The following is a 16,380-nucleotide window of genomic DNA, read 5'->3' as shown; positions in this document are numbered from 1 at the left end:
ATAGACCCTATTTCTGGGAAATGAATTCCTTCAGGGTTGAGCTCCAGTCCAGCCATGACACATAGGCATCCTCCGCAGTTCTACACTCCAGCCATATCACAGTTTCCTCTTCACACACAGTGATTTCCCATCTCCATGATTTTGTTCTTGGTCTTCCAATATGATCTGAGAGTCCAGTGTCAACTACTCTGAAACCCTGAGGTCTTTTCCCAATTGCTCCTGCTTAAGGTGTTCTGTTTTGCCCTGAACCAGTAAAATATAAGTTGTAACTTTCTTAAGTCACTTAACACATTCAGCCTAGGATTACTGTTAGGTAAATATATGATTTCCTTATTAATCTGTAAGGGATAAATAAACTGTAATAAATACAACACTTTTTATATTAAGATACTACCTATTCAGGGGCGCCTGGGTGGCTCAGTAGTTGGGCATCTGCCTTTGGCTCAGGTCATGATCCCAGGATCCTGGGATCAAGCCCCACATCGGGCTCCCTGCTCTGCGGGAAGCCTGCTTCTCCCTCTCCCACTCCCCCTGCTTGTGTTCCCTCTCTCACTGTATCTCTCTGTCAAATAAATAAATAAAATCTTAAAAAAAAAAAAAAGATACTACCTATTCAAATAGATAGTAGTCATGTAGATCCGAAGAATTTTGTCAGAAAAATTAAATCAAGAGACTTTAGAGTTTCAGCTAGCCTAAAAACATGTATTGAATGCTTTCTATGTGCAAAACACTGTGCCCTCAAGGAATTTGAGATCGAATGCCGAGGTCAGCAAACATTTTTTGTGAACAGCCAGTAAATATTTCAGACTTTGTGGACAACATGGTCTCTGTCACATCTACTCACTTCTGCCCTTGTAGCAGGAAAACAGCCATTGACACTATCTAAACTAATGAGGTGTGCTGTGTTCCAATAAAACTTCATTTACGGACCCTGAAATGTGAATTTCATGTAATTTTCACCTGCCATGATACATTATTTTTTTTTTATTTTTTTCAATGATCTAGAAATATAAAAACCCATATTTAGCTTGTGGACCATACAAAAACAGGTGGCAGACCAGACTTGGCCCATGGGCCATAGTTTGCTGACCCCTGATCCAGTGAATGGACAGAAAGTTCACTCAGAAGCTCTTTGAAGTTCTAGCCTTAACGCCAAAATAATCTACTATGTTGCTTCCATTTTGACAAGATTTGGGATTGATTTATCAGATACAACATATTCACCAATATTTATTCAGTGCCTACTTTATTCTGAGCACTTGTGCTGAGCACTGAGGATACAGCCGTGAAGAGGTCAGAAAGATGATTATCCTTAGAAAGATCACTATTTTGCAGCTACCACTGTAAGCATCAAAGGATGCTAAAACCAAAGGGTGAAAGATTATTGAAGAATTAAATATTCACATATTCTCGAAATATCAAATTAACTGTCAAGGGGGAAAGGTATTTTTACAATGAAGCAATCTGATAGACCTTGTTTTAACCAAGTGATTACTGTGAAATTCATATCCTAGTGGGAAAGCCAGGCAATATACCACTAAAAATATGTAATATAAAACCACTGAGAGATTGTAAATCCAGTGAAGAAAGTAAGTATGGTGATATGACATAAAGTAGCTGGGTAGATGGGAGGGCTATTTTGCATACTGTGTTCAGGAAAAATTTCTCTGCAGAGGTCTCATTCCAGCTGAGACCCTCAAGATGAGCCAGCCATGTTAAATGCAAGTAGAAAAAGTATTCCAGTGTAAGGAAATAACAATTGCAAAGGCAAATGTGTCATGAAATAATTGGAGATAGGCAGATAAGAGCCAGGTTATACAAAGCTATAGACCATTGTTAAGAGTTCAGATTTTAAAATCCAGTGAGATAGAGAACACACTGATGGTTACCAGAAGGGAGGTGGGTAGGGGGAATGGGTGAAATAGGTGATGGGGATTAAGGAGGGCACTTGCTGTGATGAGCACCGGGTGTTGTATGAAAGTGTTGAATCACTCTATTGTATACCTGAATATTACACTGTATGTTAACTAACTGGAATTTATAACAACTTAAAAAAATAATAAAAACTTAATAAAAAAATCCAGTGAGAGATGTCAGCATAACTTTGTAAATAGTACTTTTTAAAAAGTGTATTTATGGGGCACCTGGGTGGCTGAGTCAAGCATCTGACTCTTGATCTCAGGGTTGTGAGTTCAAGCCCCATGTTGGGTTCCACACTGGGCATGGAGACTACTTAAGAAACAAGTAAATAAATAAAATAAAAAGTGAATTTACAACCATATGGTCAACTAATTGACAAAGCAGGAAAGAATATCCAATGGAAAAAAGTCTCTTCAAAAAATGGTGCTGGGGGGCGCCTGGGTGGCTCAGTTGGTTAAGCAACTGTCTTTGGCTCAGGTCATGATCCTGGAGTCCCAGGATTGAGTCCCGCATCGGGCTCCCTGCTCAGCAGGGAGTCTGCTTCTCCCTCTGACCCTCCCCCCCACCCCCGTCTCGTGCTCTCTCTCTTTCATTCTTTCTCTCTCAAATAAATAAATAAAATCTTTAAAAAAATAATAATAATAAAATATTATCAGGCCCAGGCTGATAATTCTACAACTCCAGAGAGGGGGGGGGGTCGGTGGTTACAGTGTGAACAGCACCCTCTGGAGTTGTGTAACACTTAGGCACTTAGCAGGTACTGGTCCAGGCACTTTGTAAGCCCTGGAGGTAAAAGCGGAAAACAAAGCAGTTCTCACATTGTGTTATAATTACCTGTTTAATTATCTGCCTTCCCCAGAGTGATGTAAACCCTGTGAGGCCAGGAAACACATAGAGGATAAATCAGATTTCTGCAGGAGGTGATGACTAAGACTAAGGAGTTTAGCAAGCAGAGAAGGGGCAGAATCAAGGAAGAAGATTCCTATCAGAGAAAAATAGTACGTGGGAAGGCAAGAGAAAATTGTGTTTGACAAATTATGTTTGGCTAGAAAGAGATCAAGAGTAAGTAAGTGGACAGAGACCCATCCTGGAGGGATTTGTGAGTCACACTGAAGAATTTAGATTTAATCCTAAAGGCAAGGAGAATCCATAAAGAGTTTTAAGGAGGGAAGTGGCTTGATCACATTTATGCATCCCCAAACCATATGCTGGATTAGACAAGATCTGACTAAAGGCAAGGTACTTTGTTTAGAAGCTAAACAGCCTAAAAAATAGGGGTTTATAAATTGGGTCTACTGTAAATTGAACTTGAATAAGAAAAAAATACATCTTTTTTTTTTTTAAACAAGAGGAAAACAAACAGAAGTGAGTTAAAACGTATACATCAGTTATAGATGGAAGATACCAGGGGAACCTGAGTAACTAAACAAAACAAAACAAAACAACTCCTCATCTTTACTGATCCCTAATTGAAATTTGGGAATTCTTCTAGTTATGAACGTAAGCACTAAACCACAGTACTATTAACAATGTCTGTGGGGTGCCTGAGTGGAGCAGTTGGTTAAGCACTGGACTCTTGATTTTGGCTCAGGTCGTAATCTCAAGGTCATGAGATTGATCCCCACGTCAGGCTCCTTGCTCAGTGGCAGAGTCTCCTTGAGACTCTCTCTCCCTCACCACTGCTCTCTCACTCTCAAACAAATAAATAAATAAATAAAACCTTAAAAAAAAGTCTGTGACTTTATGATCAATAGAAATCAGATATTTCCGGGTGCCTGGGTGGCTCAGTTGGTTAAGCGACTGCCTTCGGCTCAGGTCATGATCCTGGAGTCCCGGGATCGAGTCCTGCATCGGGCTCCCTGCTCGGCAGGGAGTCTGCTTCTCCCTCTGACCCTCTCCCCTCTCATGTGCTCTCTCTCTCCTCTCATCCTCTCTCTCAAATAAATAAATAAAATCTTTAAAAAAAAAAAAAGAAATCAGATATTTCCTTCTTTTTTTTAAAGATTTTATTTATTTATTTGTTTGTTTGTTTATTTATTTATTTATTTATTTAGAGTGCACAAGAGTTGGGGCAGGGGCAGAAGAGAAGCAGACTCCCTGCTGAGTGCAGAGCCCAATGTGGGGCTTAATCCCATGATCCTGAGAACATGACCTGAGCTGAAATCAAGAGTCGGATGCACAACTGACTGAGCCACCCAGGTGCCCTGAAATCAGATATTTTCATAACACATTCCAGTGGTTGCAGATATCTCAAAACACGGTTTATTCTCATTGCTACTGTGAAATTCTAGTACTTATTATACCCATTCCTGGACCTTATTATTATGGATTAATAAAGAAATACATGTGTTTCAGGGCACCAGGTGGCTCAGTTGGTTAAGCATCGGACTCTTGATTTCGGCTCAGGTCCTGATCTCAGGGTTGTGGCATCGAGCCCCATGATGGGCTCCGTGCTAGGTGTGGAGCCTGCTTAAGATTCTCCCTTTGCCCCTTCCTGCCCCTCTCTCTTTCTTAAAAAAAAAGGAAAGGAAGGAAGGAAGGAAGGAAGAAAGGAAGGAAGGAAGGAAGGAAGGAAGGAAGGAAGGAAGGAAGGAAGGAAGGAAGGAAGGAAGGAAAGAAATACATGTGTTGTGTTTATATTTTAAATATTGGGATAACTGCACTGAAATATAATAGTTTCCAACTTTATACATTTAAAAACTTTACTCTGAGAAGGGTCCACTGACTTTACCAGATGGGCAAAGTGGGTGGTGGTACAAAAAAAGGCTTAAAATCTCTGCTCAGGCTCCAGTTATACTGAAATACCTGGGACTCCTCTAAAACACCAGGCTCCCTTCTCTGGCCTCCACCTACTTCCCCAATCTCTTCTGCTTTGTTTTTTTATTTTTATTTTTTTTTTAAGATATTATTTATTTATTTTGACAGAGAGAGACATAGCGAGAGAGGGAACACAAGCAGGGGAGTGGGTGAGGGAGAAGCAGGCTCCCCGCTGAGGAGGGAGCCCGATGCGGGGTTCGATCCCAGGACCCTGGGACCCTGGGACCATGACCTGAGCCGAAGGCAGACGCCCAACAACTGAGCCACCCAGGCGCCCATCTTCTGCTTTAAATACCAGCTCTTTTCTCCATCATCAGACTAATTTCATCAGACCTCACCTCAGGATTCCCTGCACCAACCCCCATCCCCAGTCAGGTGTCCTTTCTATATATCCTCATGACAACGTGTTTTTACTCCAAACATAGTATTTACCACATGGACCTGGCATCCCACAATTTAACATTTGAGTTTTTAAATATCACAAGTGGCCTTGAAACTCTAGGACATGTAGTAATTTGTCAGTCTACTGAGGTATGAAATAGGATTGCTACTGCTGACATGGAGTCACTGAGCCAGTCAGGAGCCTGACTGCCCAGGTCCACACTGCTACATGATGTTACTTAATGCGCAGAACAAAGCTATAAATGAAGTCATATTATCCCCATTTTACAGATGAATAATGTGATGAAATCACAAATTAGAATAGAATTAGTGGATCTGGAGATTTTCAAAGGTTGTCAGTTACAACTCTTTAGACTACTGTTTTGTTTCTAACTCAACCATAAGGAAGTGAGCAACCTAAAAGCAAGGACTATGTCTTGAATTATGATACCCCCAGGGCACATACTGGGCCTGGTATTAGTAGGCATTCAGTAAAGGGGGGTCTCCTGATTAATAAGAGGAGGAATCCTAAGAATTCTTCCTTCTCTCACTGAAAAGAAATTTCCTGGAGATCCTGGCCTTCATTTTGATCCCACCTAATTCCAGCTCCTAGAAAAGTGCCTCGCTCATAAAAACTAGAAATATTTATTAATTGACTGCTTGTCTAACTTTAATTTGTGTTTGACACCTGACACACATTTTCTTTTATTGAGATAATTCTATAAATGCCTTTGAACAGCAGAGTATTGTACAAAAGTATAAAAAGGACCAATTTTATAGATAACTAGTAACTCCAGCTTTCAACATTTCTATTCTTTGGAATAACTTGAACATTAGTCTCCTTGGTTATTACAGGAAATTTTTACTTATAAACTATGTGGAGAGATATCTATGTTTTGTTTTGGCTATTGATCATCAGTACACATTCAACTGATACACACAGGTTAAGTGTACTTTAATCATATTTTTCCTTAGATTCAAATAAAGTAAAAATAATAATATAATATATAATTTCTTAGTTTTTTCAGACTAATACTTTATCTTACAGAATGAAAAAAAATCAAGGCAAAAATAATCAGGAGAATAATAAAAACTTTTACTATGTTAAACTGAAGCATTCACTTAGGCTTAAGATTTGTTTTTGAGAGGGTTGAAATTTTATGGTAGTATTAGGTCAAAGAAAGAAGGGTACATCTTTTTTCCATGTCTAGAATGTATTCAGTATAAAACGTGTCCTATCTCAAAATGTTTCCCTTCCTGACTGATCCAGAAATAGACACATAAGATCCAAATGTGAAATATACAAATTTCTACTTTACAGCTCCTTGCCCTTTTCTCTCATTAGCTTCATTTGAACTGAACTTGCTCAGATAGTCACTAATAACTATGTGCCCCATATATATTTAGAAGCCACGTTGCAGAGGCATTTGTTTGTGCCTCTAATGTACAGTTTAAATAAGCATTTCAGTTACTGTTTCTCACAGATCACAAAAGCCCAGCTTTGTAAAATTAATCACTTTCACTTTTGAAAAAATAATGGATTTTCATATGGTAAAGGAAGACAAAAGCATTCAGTACTATTTCTTTATATGTTATGCAATAAAAGTAAATTAACTAATGTTATTTAAGTAATTTATACAAAGAGAGGGATAAAATATAGTAAAGGAAAAACAATTTCAGTTCTTCCTTGTGAAATCTGAGGATACATTGACAAACAGGAATGTTTCAGTGAGTCTGAATATGTCCTGAGCCTACGTATAGGTGGTGTGATATAACGGGACCAAAATCATCTCCCCATCAGTGTTCTACCACACCTAAAAAGTCAACAATGGGATTAGTCATTAAAGGTTTTCTTAGCACACAAACATTTTAACTGTAAGTCACTTTGTTAATTTTATCTGTGAATTCATAACTGCTCATGTCATCTAGAGGACACCATGGCTGCAAAGAAGTGATAAATATAACAGGTAAGTTTTTATGGAGGAAAAAAACTGCTAGAGAAAAAGGCTCACCTCTTAATATACCAAAGTAGGGACCCATTATAGCCAGGAATTAACACTTCACCATCTTTCTTTACAGCTAGTTCTAATCCCAAGGAAGAGTGACTTTGAGTTGGGAAAGAGATAAAGAAATTTAGCAAAGAGTGTCCGTTAAACCTCACACGTCTTGCTAAGTGATAATTCTAAAATACAAATCCCTAGATTTCCCATGTATAGCACAAAAGAGGCAAAGGTTTAGTTCAAATATAAAATATACTATAATCTAGGGACACCTGGGTGGTTTAGTTGGTTAAGTATCCAACTCCTGGTTTGGGCTCAGGTCATGATCTCAGGGATGAGATTAAGCCCTGCATGGGGCTCCACATTGAGCATGGAGCCTCTTCCTCTCCCTCTGTTCCTCCTCCCCACCCTCCCAAGACACCCCTCGGCCACTTACATGTTCTCTCGCTCTCTAAAATAAATAAAGTATACTATCATCTTATAACTAAATGAGATTAAGTGAATTAAGAAAACATTTCCTGGGGCACCTCCTGGCTCAGTTGGAGGAGCATGCAACTCTTGATCTTGGGGTCATGAGTTTGAGCCCCATGATGGGTGTAGAGATTATTAAAGAATAAATGAATAAACTTAAAAAAAAAAAAAGGAAGAAAACATTTCCTAAATTTCTGAGTTAGGATGGCAGGTCAAACAGAGGCATTCATTTCAGTCTCCTTCCCAAATACCAGCAAAACTAAGGAAATACAGAGAAAATAGCAGTATCAAAATTTTGGAAGCTGAAAACATAAGAGGCCATGGTAACTGACTTAGATCCAAGCAATCCAACTCCCAAGAAAACAGTAGGGAAATTGAAAACCTACTCAATTTATTCTACAGGATCTTCAAAAGATGTGGGAAGTGGTGGCAACAGGAACTTCTGGGAGTCGCAGTTAGGAAGACTAGACTAAAAGTAGTTTGATCTCCTCTTTTCACCTGGGGAGCAATTGCTCTTTTTCAAGCGTGGGATAGATCAGACATTTATTCTCTGAAAAAAGTAAAACTTAACATCTCCAGATTATGAAAGTGCCTGGTGAAGTTGAAGGGATAGGTCTTGTACCCCAATGGATGGACTTACCAAATATGCATACTGATTGCTTATTGCAGAGAACAACCCCACCCCCTCCCTCAGTTAGTGTCCAGAATGCTAGCAACCAGGCAATTACCTCCCTAGCAGGATATTGGACATAACTTCCCTGGTGAATCTAACCCAAGGGTTAAATTTGCCCACCCAAGTCACCCGATAGTAAAGTGTAGTTCCTAAGTCCCACATTCAGCACATCCAATGAGTATTTTAGTCCCTCATGCTTAATCATGGGGTCATGCAGTCAAGGATTACCAGTCATTGAGGCAAGTTTCTAATGTGAAAGATATGGTGTACAAATACAAACAGAAAAAAAAAAAAAAAGAACGCCTGGGTGGCTCCGTCGGTTGGTTTTGGCTCAGGTCATGATCTCATGGGTTGTGAGATTGAGCCCCACATTTGGCTCCTCGCTCAGTGCAGAGTCTGCTACAGATTCTCTCTCCCTCCCCTTCTGCCCTTTCCCACACTCTCTCTCTCTCAAATAAATAAATAAAATCTATTTTGAGAGATAGCACAAGCAGGGGGAGGGGCAGAGGCAGAGGGAGAAGCAGGCTTCCTGCCGAGCAAGGACCCCATTGCGGGACTGGATCCCAGGACCCTGGGATCATGACCTGAGCTGAAGGCAGACACTTAATCAACTGAGCCACCCAGGCGTCCCATAAATAAAATCTTAAAAAAAAAAAAAAAAGCAATAAGGAAGAAGTAAACTTTAAAAGGAAAAAAAGTTACTAATATCTTTAGAGTTATTAAAAAAAAACCATACAGCATTCATGAAACAAGAACAGGGATTCTCAGAGAACAAAAATGAGTCATTGGGAATTAAAAGCTTAACAGAGGGATGCCTGGGTGGCTCAGTCAGTTAAGCATCTGCCTTTGCTCAGGTCATGATCCCAGGGTCCTGGGATCGAGTCCCACATCGGGCTCCTTGCTCAGCGGGGAACCTGCTTCTCCCTTTGCCTCTGCCCCTCCCCCTGCTTGTGTTCTCTCTCTCTCTCACACACACACACAAATAAATAAAATCTTACAAAAAAAAAAAAGCTTTATAGGAAAAAAAACCAAAAAACCAAAAACACAACAACCCTAAAATATGGGTTGAAAGCTAAAGTTGAAGAAAGCACTTCTGAAAGTTGAGGAGAAAAAACAGAGATGGGAAATAGGAGAAAAAAGATAAGAAAACTGAAGAAAAAGAAAAAGTAGAACAAAGGAAATCATCAAAATAATTCAAGAAGAATTACCAGAGTTTAAGGTCTTGGTTTCCAGATTTAGAAAACCCACCAAGTGTCAAGGAAGACAGATGAAGACAGATTCGTAACAAGTCACCCACTGTGAAATTTCAGGACACCTGGGCAGAGAAATGATTCCACTAGCTTTCAGGAGCAAAAGTAAACAGGTTACACATAAAGGATAAAGAAACGTAACAGCTTTGGAGTTCTCCACAGCAGCACTGGAAGCAAGATAATAGGCTTTCAAGAATCAAGAGAAATACATTCAAAATCCTGAACGAAATAATCTCCAACCAAGAATCCTGTCCTCAGAAACTCTCAATCAAGAATAAGGATTAAACAAAAATATCTTCAGACATTCAAGGTCTCAATTTATTTCCCATGTATCTTTTCTTAAGAAGCTACTAGACGATGTGCTTCATCAATATGAGAGAATAAACCAGGAAAGAGGAAGACATGAAATACAGAGAGTCCACAGGGGAGAGGGAATCCCAGATGACAACTGTGCCCCACACATGGAGGTAACCAGGTCAGGTGGGGAAGTATGACTGAAGAATCAGACATGATCAACACTGTCATCATCAAAATCCTCTGCCATTATACCCTTTTTTAGTTTGATGATAGAGTACCTGGGTGAGCCTGACCCATGTTCTTTCCTGGGTTTGGCTTGTCTCGATCATATGTTGATGAAGTTTCTGCTCTCCTCTTCATCTGAGGACCATCATTTCACCTCAAAAGGATTTGGGCTTGATTTAGTGCTAAGACCTAGAGGTAGGCCATAGGAGTTAAAAGTAGAAACTATGGAGCAGCGCTCTCTGATCAAGCTTCAGCTGTGTGACTGGTATCTGCTCCACACTACATCCATGTCGGATGGGTGGATTCCAGTAAGCTGTTTCCTAGGAGTCCCTGCAGAAAGAAGACATTTCTTGTAAACTCTCAAAGGAGCTGAAACCACACTATGACCCAGAGACTTCGTTCAGGATATTTTCTCCTGGTAGCCTTCAACAAATTATGATAATATTGCCTTTTCCTTATACAACTAGGTTTGTGATTGCTACTCTAGTTCTCAAAATTAAGTAATATATTCTTTAGTGATATATATATATATACACAGACAAACCAAATAAATAATGGACACAAAATCAAAATAATAGTTGCCTCTGGGGAGAAAGAGGAAGATGTTATGGGGAGGAGCACACAGTAATGCCATTTCTTCATCCAGGTGGTGGGTACACAGATTGATCATGATTATTCAAAACTATGCATATGTGAATGTGTGGCTTATACATTGTTCCATTCAAATGATACATTTTACAATAAAACATCAAAAAAACAAAAAATTAAATAGACATTTTATTAAGGCTATTTAACTGCATTTTATTAAAAGATGCTTCTGTTTTATACCAACTTTGATTTCAGATCTTAACCAAATTCAAAGTGTTTATAAAACTTAATCTCTCCTGGTACAACTATCTGATTCAAATAAAAACATTTAGACAAAACAAAAACAAAACAAAAAAACAACCTCATCTGTCTTATATTCATAGAACATTCCAAACAAAAGGAAATCAAATGAGCCGTGCTGGGTGGCTCAGATGGTTAAGCGTCTGCCTTTGGCTCAGGTTATGATCCCAGGGTCCTGCTTCTCCCTCTCCCTCTGCCTGCCACTCCCCTTGCTTGTGCTCTCTCTCGATATCTCTCTCTCTCTGTCCAATAAATAAATAAAATCTTTTTTAAAAAGGGAAATCATATGATATAAAGAAAGCAATTTCCTCTCAAATAAGCATAATGAAATATGTTTTTGCATTAGGTAAGTTTTCTTTTCCCCTGACTGGCAATACACTTGGTTATACTCTAAATATAAAAAATTAGGGGTGCCTAGGTGGTGGAGTCAGTTGAGTGCCTGACTCTTGGTTTCCAGTCAGGTCATAATCCCAGGGTCTTGAGATGGAGCCCAGCCTCCAGGTCCATGCTCAGCAGGAAGTCTGCTTGTCCCTCTCCCTCTCTCTCTACCCCTCCCCCTGCTCGAGCTCTCTCTGTCTCTCTCTCAAATAAATAGAATCTTTTAAAAAGTCCTTTAAAAATATACATATATAAAAATTAGGGGCGCCTGGGTGGCTCAGTCGTTAAGCGTCTGCCTTCGGTTCAGGTCATGATCTCAGGGTCCTGGGATCAAGCCCCACATTGGGCTCCCTGCTCCGTGGGGGGCCTGCTTCTCCCTCTCCCACTCCCCCTGCTTGTGTTCCCTCTCTCTCTGTGTCTCTCTCTGTCAAATAAATAAACAAAATCTTAAAAAAAATTAAAAATATTTGCTCTATACGAATATAGAATTCATAGTTCTATAAGGTATTCTATAAGCTATTCAAATAAACATCAGATATATTAGTAACATCATTTACTTAGGTAATTTATTAAAAGTATATTAAAAATCAGAAGATCTAATGTTGCCACTAATTTACCAATCTCAAATATTATTTACTTTTTAAAACACTGAAGTATAGTAGAGCATGCAACTTTCGATCTAGGGGTTGTGAATTCAAGCCCCATGTTGAGTGTAGAAATTACTTAAAAATAAAATCTTAAAAAAGATAAAAATAAAACACTGAAGTATAGGGGCACGCTAGCTCAGTTGGGGGAGTATGTGGCTCTTGATCTCGGGATCTTGAAAAGAGGGGCAGAGAGATAGAGGGGAAAGAGAGCCCCTCGTGGGGTTGGATCTCACAACCCTAAGATCATGACCTGGAGCCGAATCAGGAATCGGACGCTTAACCAGCTGAGCTACCCAGGCGCCCCTCAGTTGTGGCAATCTTAAGTAAATCTGCTTACCTTTCACTCTGAGACTAGTTGATGAAATAGTGATTTTTTTTTAAAAAAAGATTTATTTATTTTAAGAGAGAGAGCATGCATGAGCAGGGGGAGGGGCAGAGGGAGAGAGAGAATCCCCAAGCAGATTCCATGCTGGGTACAGAGCCTGACGTGGGGCTTGATCCCAGGACCCTGAGATCATGACCTGACCAGAAATCAAGAGCCGGCCACTCAACTGACTGAGCCATCCAGGTGCCCTGAAATACAATAATATTTTGATATCCTGTTTTGGATTTTGGTTTGTTTTACTTTTAATCCCTGAATCATTGCTAAGGTGAGGTAAAGCAATTTTACAAACATTCATAAAACACAAATATTTTTCTAGCTTGACTAAATATAAGCTGTAGTTAAGAAAATTTTAATTTTCTTCTGGACACATTGCCTCGGGCAAATATCTACTTTTACCTATCTCCAGGGTTGTCTGATTCATCACTCACTGAAACTGCAATTCACCTTATACCTGAAAAATGCTAATTATACCTACTTTTTCTAATATGTGCTACAATTGCAAAGCAAGTAGCAATCTAAAACTAAAAATAAGTCTTTTGCTCTAGTTATGAATAGCACAAGTGCTCTCTGTATAAAAGTCTTTACTATAAAAAGTGAAGCCTTGCTAATTAACTAATTACAATTTTATTGAGTACCTGCTATGTGCCAAGCACTGATGTAACTGCTTTTGACACATCCATGTATGTATAAAACAGACAAAAATCCCTGACTTCATAAAGTTTATATTCTAATGAGGGGAAAGACGATCAAAAAAATATAGGTACATTATATAGCATGTAAAAAGGTAAGAAGAAATATGGAGGAAAGTATAGTAGGCAAGGAATGTGTATGTCATGACAGTTGTGATTTTATACAGAGTAGTAAAGGAAGGCCTCACTGAGAAAGTGGTATGGTCGAAGAGTTAAGGTGGTAAGGACTTGAGACTTGAAGCTATCTGGGACAGGGCATTTTAGGTAGAGAGAAGAACAAGTGCAAAAGTTCTGACATGGGAGTTTGCCAGGTGTGTTTGTGGAAAAACAAGGAGGCCAGTGTAACAACAGTGGAATGAATGAAGACTGTTGCAGAGGAGATCACAAAATTAAGGGGTTAGATCATGGATGGCCTTGCAGGCCATTGTAAGGAGTGTAATGGAAAGCAATTGGAGGTCTTGAGCAGAAGATAGACATGGTTGGCATGTATTTTTAAAGAGTTACTCTGGCTGCTGGATTCAGAATAGGCTGAAGGTGGGGCAAAAGCCAAAGTACAAAGGCCAGTTAGAAGAATCCAGACAAGGGATGGTAATGGCTTTGACCTGGCGAGTAGCCACTGTAAGTAGTAAGGAGTGGTCAGATTCTGGGATACCTGGGTGGCTCAGTCGGTTGAGTGTCTGCCTTTGGCTCACGTCATGATCCCAGGGTTCAGGGATTAAGTCCTGCTTCAGGCTCCTTGCTTGGTGGGAGGAGCCTGCTTCTCCCTCTGCCTGCCACTCCCTCTGCTTGTGCTCTATCTCTGACAAATAAAATCTTAAAAAAAAAAAGTGGTCAGATTCTGAATATATTTTGAAGATAGAGCTGATAAGTTTCAGATGAGGAATATGACAAAAAGAGAGGACTTGAGGATAATTCTAAAGCAAACTACTAGAAGAATTCAGTTGCCATTAATGAGATGGGGACGGCCACCTTCTATCATGAGTATGAGCCTCTGGGCTGATCAATGTTGTGAATTTATTTCAAAATAATGTTTCACTACTTATCAAAGTATTTTATGGGTGAGAGATATTTATAAATAATAAGCCAGTTGAATCAGAGTGTAATTTTTTTTATTTCCGAGGATCTGATAAATGAAAAAACATTCATGATTGTTGTTTAATAAAACAGCACTTCTTATAGAACTGTTAAGTGTAACTTAACAATCTTTGCTCTAGTTGAGCTGTTTAAGTCCTCTTCTTTTTTTTTTTTTTTTTAAGATTTTACTTATTTATTTGACACAGAGAGAGAGCACAAGCAGGGGGAGCGGGAGAGGGAGAAACAGGCTTCCCGTTGAGCAGGGAGCCCGATGTGGGGCTCGATCCCAGGACCCTGAGATCATGACCTGAGCCGAAGGCAGTCGCTTAACCAACTGAGCCACCCAGGCACCCATTAAGTCCTCTTCTTATGGTGGGTGTTCAAGCGCTGGTGACACATGCTAGTACTGTCTATATAGCACTTTAATTGTAGGAATTCTCTCTTTGCCTACCCATCTCCTGATTTTTAATTATCTTTAGAGAAATTATACATAGAAGTTCCACAATGATTACCCACTGTCCTACGCTAGTGACTCCTAAACCTGTTCATTCTGATGTAAAGAGGATAAGAATATATATATTTCACTGCAGTGTCCCTTTCCATTTCTACAAATAATCCAAATCTAAAAATGTATGCTTTTCTCTTCTCTTTTTGTTTCTTGAAAGATAAAATTCTTTGTTTTCACAGCTTTACTCTTATTTTGGCAATGATTTCTGTGCTTGCATTTTATTCTGGTATTCTTTTTTTTTTCTAATTGAAATCCAGTTGACATACAATATTATATTAGTTTCAGGTATACAACATAGTGATTTGAGAACTATATACATTATGAAATGCTCACCACAATAAGTGTAGTTACCATCTGTCACCATACAAAGTTATTACAATATTATTGGCTATATTCACTATGCTGTGCTTTTCATTATTCTGGTAATCTTTAATGGAAATGTAGTGCTTATTTCTATGAGGCGAGTTTTGCTTTTAAGATTCTATAATTCTGTTTTTATTGCCATGGTAAATATTGGTCTGTTTATAGTCTTTTAAACCTTAAAATTAATATGGAAGCACATATTGGACTTGGTTGGAAACTTGGATGTAATCTGATTCAACCCAGTATCTAATTAAGCAGATACCCAGGTCATTTATTTTAACCACATACAGTATCCCAGAGCCCACTACACCACATAGCAGTCATCACATTCTTAAAGAGCTCCAGTCACTAGAAAGGTTTTCTTCACAACTAATTAAAGTTGGCCTCCCAAAGCTCTTACCCCATAAATCCCTGAAACTACAAAAGCACAACTGCCTTTGATTTGGACATCCAGTGTTACATTGTCAGGTCAACCAGTAACTAGCCATGTGACATTGTCAGAATCACAACCACTTTGAGTCTCACCTTTTTTTTTTTTTTTTAAGATTTATTTATTTGAGAGAGAGAACACAGGGAGGAGGGGCAGAGGAAGAGGGAAAGAGAATCTTAAGCAGACTCCACACTGAGCATGGAGCCCGATGCAGGGCTCAGCTTGGGGCTCATCTCACCACCCCAAGAGCACGAACCTGAGCCAAAACCAAGAGTTGGATGCTCAACCAACTGCAACACTAAGGTACCGTGAGTCTCACCTTTCAGATTTATAAAATGAGGGACTGGATCATTGAATACCTCTTGTAGCTCTTAAGTTCCATGTTTCTAGTAGCACTTTCATAGGATCTTATGATGCCTGAATCATGATCCCAGGGTCCTAGGATCGAGGGATCAAGTCCCACATCAGGCTCTCCGCTCAGCAGGGAGCCTGCTTCTCCCTCTGCCTGCCACTCCTCCTGCTTGTGCTCTCTCTCTCTGACAAATAAATAAAATCCTTATGATGCCTGAAAGTAGCTATCATATTCCTCCCTAATTTACTTTTTTCCTACCCTAATGCCTTGAGTTCACTCAAGGATTCCCTTTGTAACATGGTTTTTAGTTCCTTCACAGTCCTTACTGCACTTCCCTGATAGACTCCAGATTGTCAACATGCTTAAAGACAGTGCTCAGAACTGAGGAAAATAAATGTTCTAGATGTGGTCTGGGTACTGAGTTCCATGTTCTAGTTCTCCATTTTCGTTGTATTAATTATCTATACCTGTGTAACAAATTACCCCCAAATTTGACAACTTAAAACAGCAATAAACATTTATTAACTCACAATTCTGAGGGTCAAGAATTTGGAAAGGATTTAGCAGAGATTTAAATTTCTCATCAGGTTGCAGTTAGGTCATTGACCAAGGCTGTAGTCATCTCAAGGCTC

The 16,380-nt window shown here is 39.3% G+C and overlaps 1 protein-coding gene across 1 annotated transcript in view; it reads right to left on the bottom strand.

The window, feature by feature from the left end:
• Positions 1 to 16,380, bottom strand: part of LRBA (LPS responsive beige-like anchor protein) — an 834,672-nt gene that overhangs the window by 785,864 nt on the left and 32,428 nt on the right. The window lies entirely within an intron of this gene.

The sequence above is a fragment of the Mirounga leonina genome, unplaced genomic scaffold, assembly GCF_011800145.1.
Source record: "Mirounga leonina isolate KUSES-001 unplaced genomic scaffold, KU_Mleo_1.0 Mir_176, whole genome shotgun sequence".
Lineage (NCBI taxonomy): Eukaryota > Metazoa > Chordata > Mammalia > Carnivora > Phocidae > Mirounga > Mirounga leonina.
Note: the sequence above shows the minus strand (reverse complement) of the source record. Positions and strands in the feature narration are given on the sequence as shown.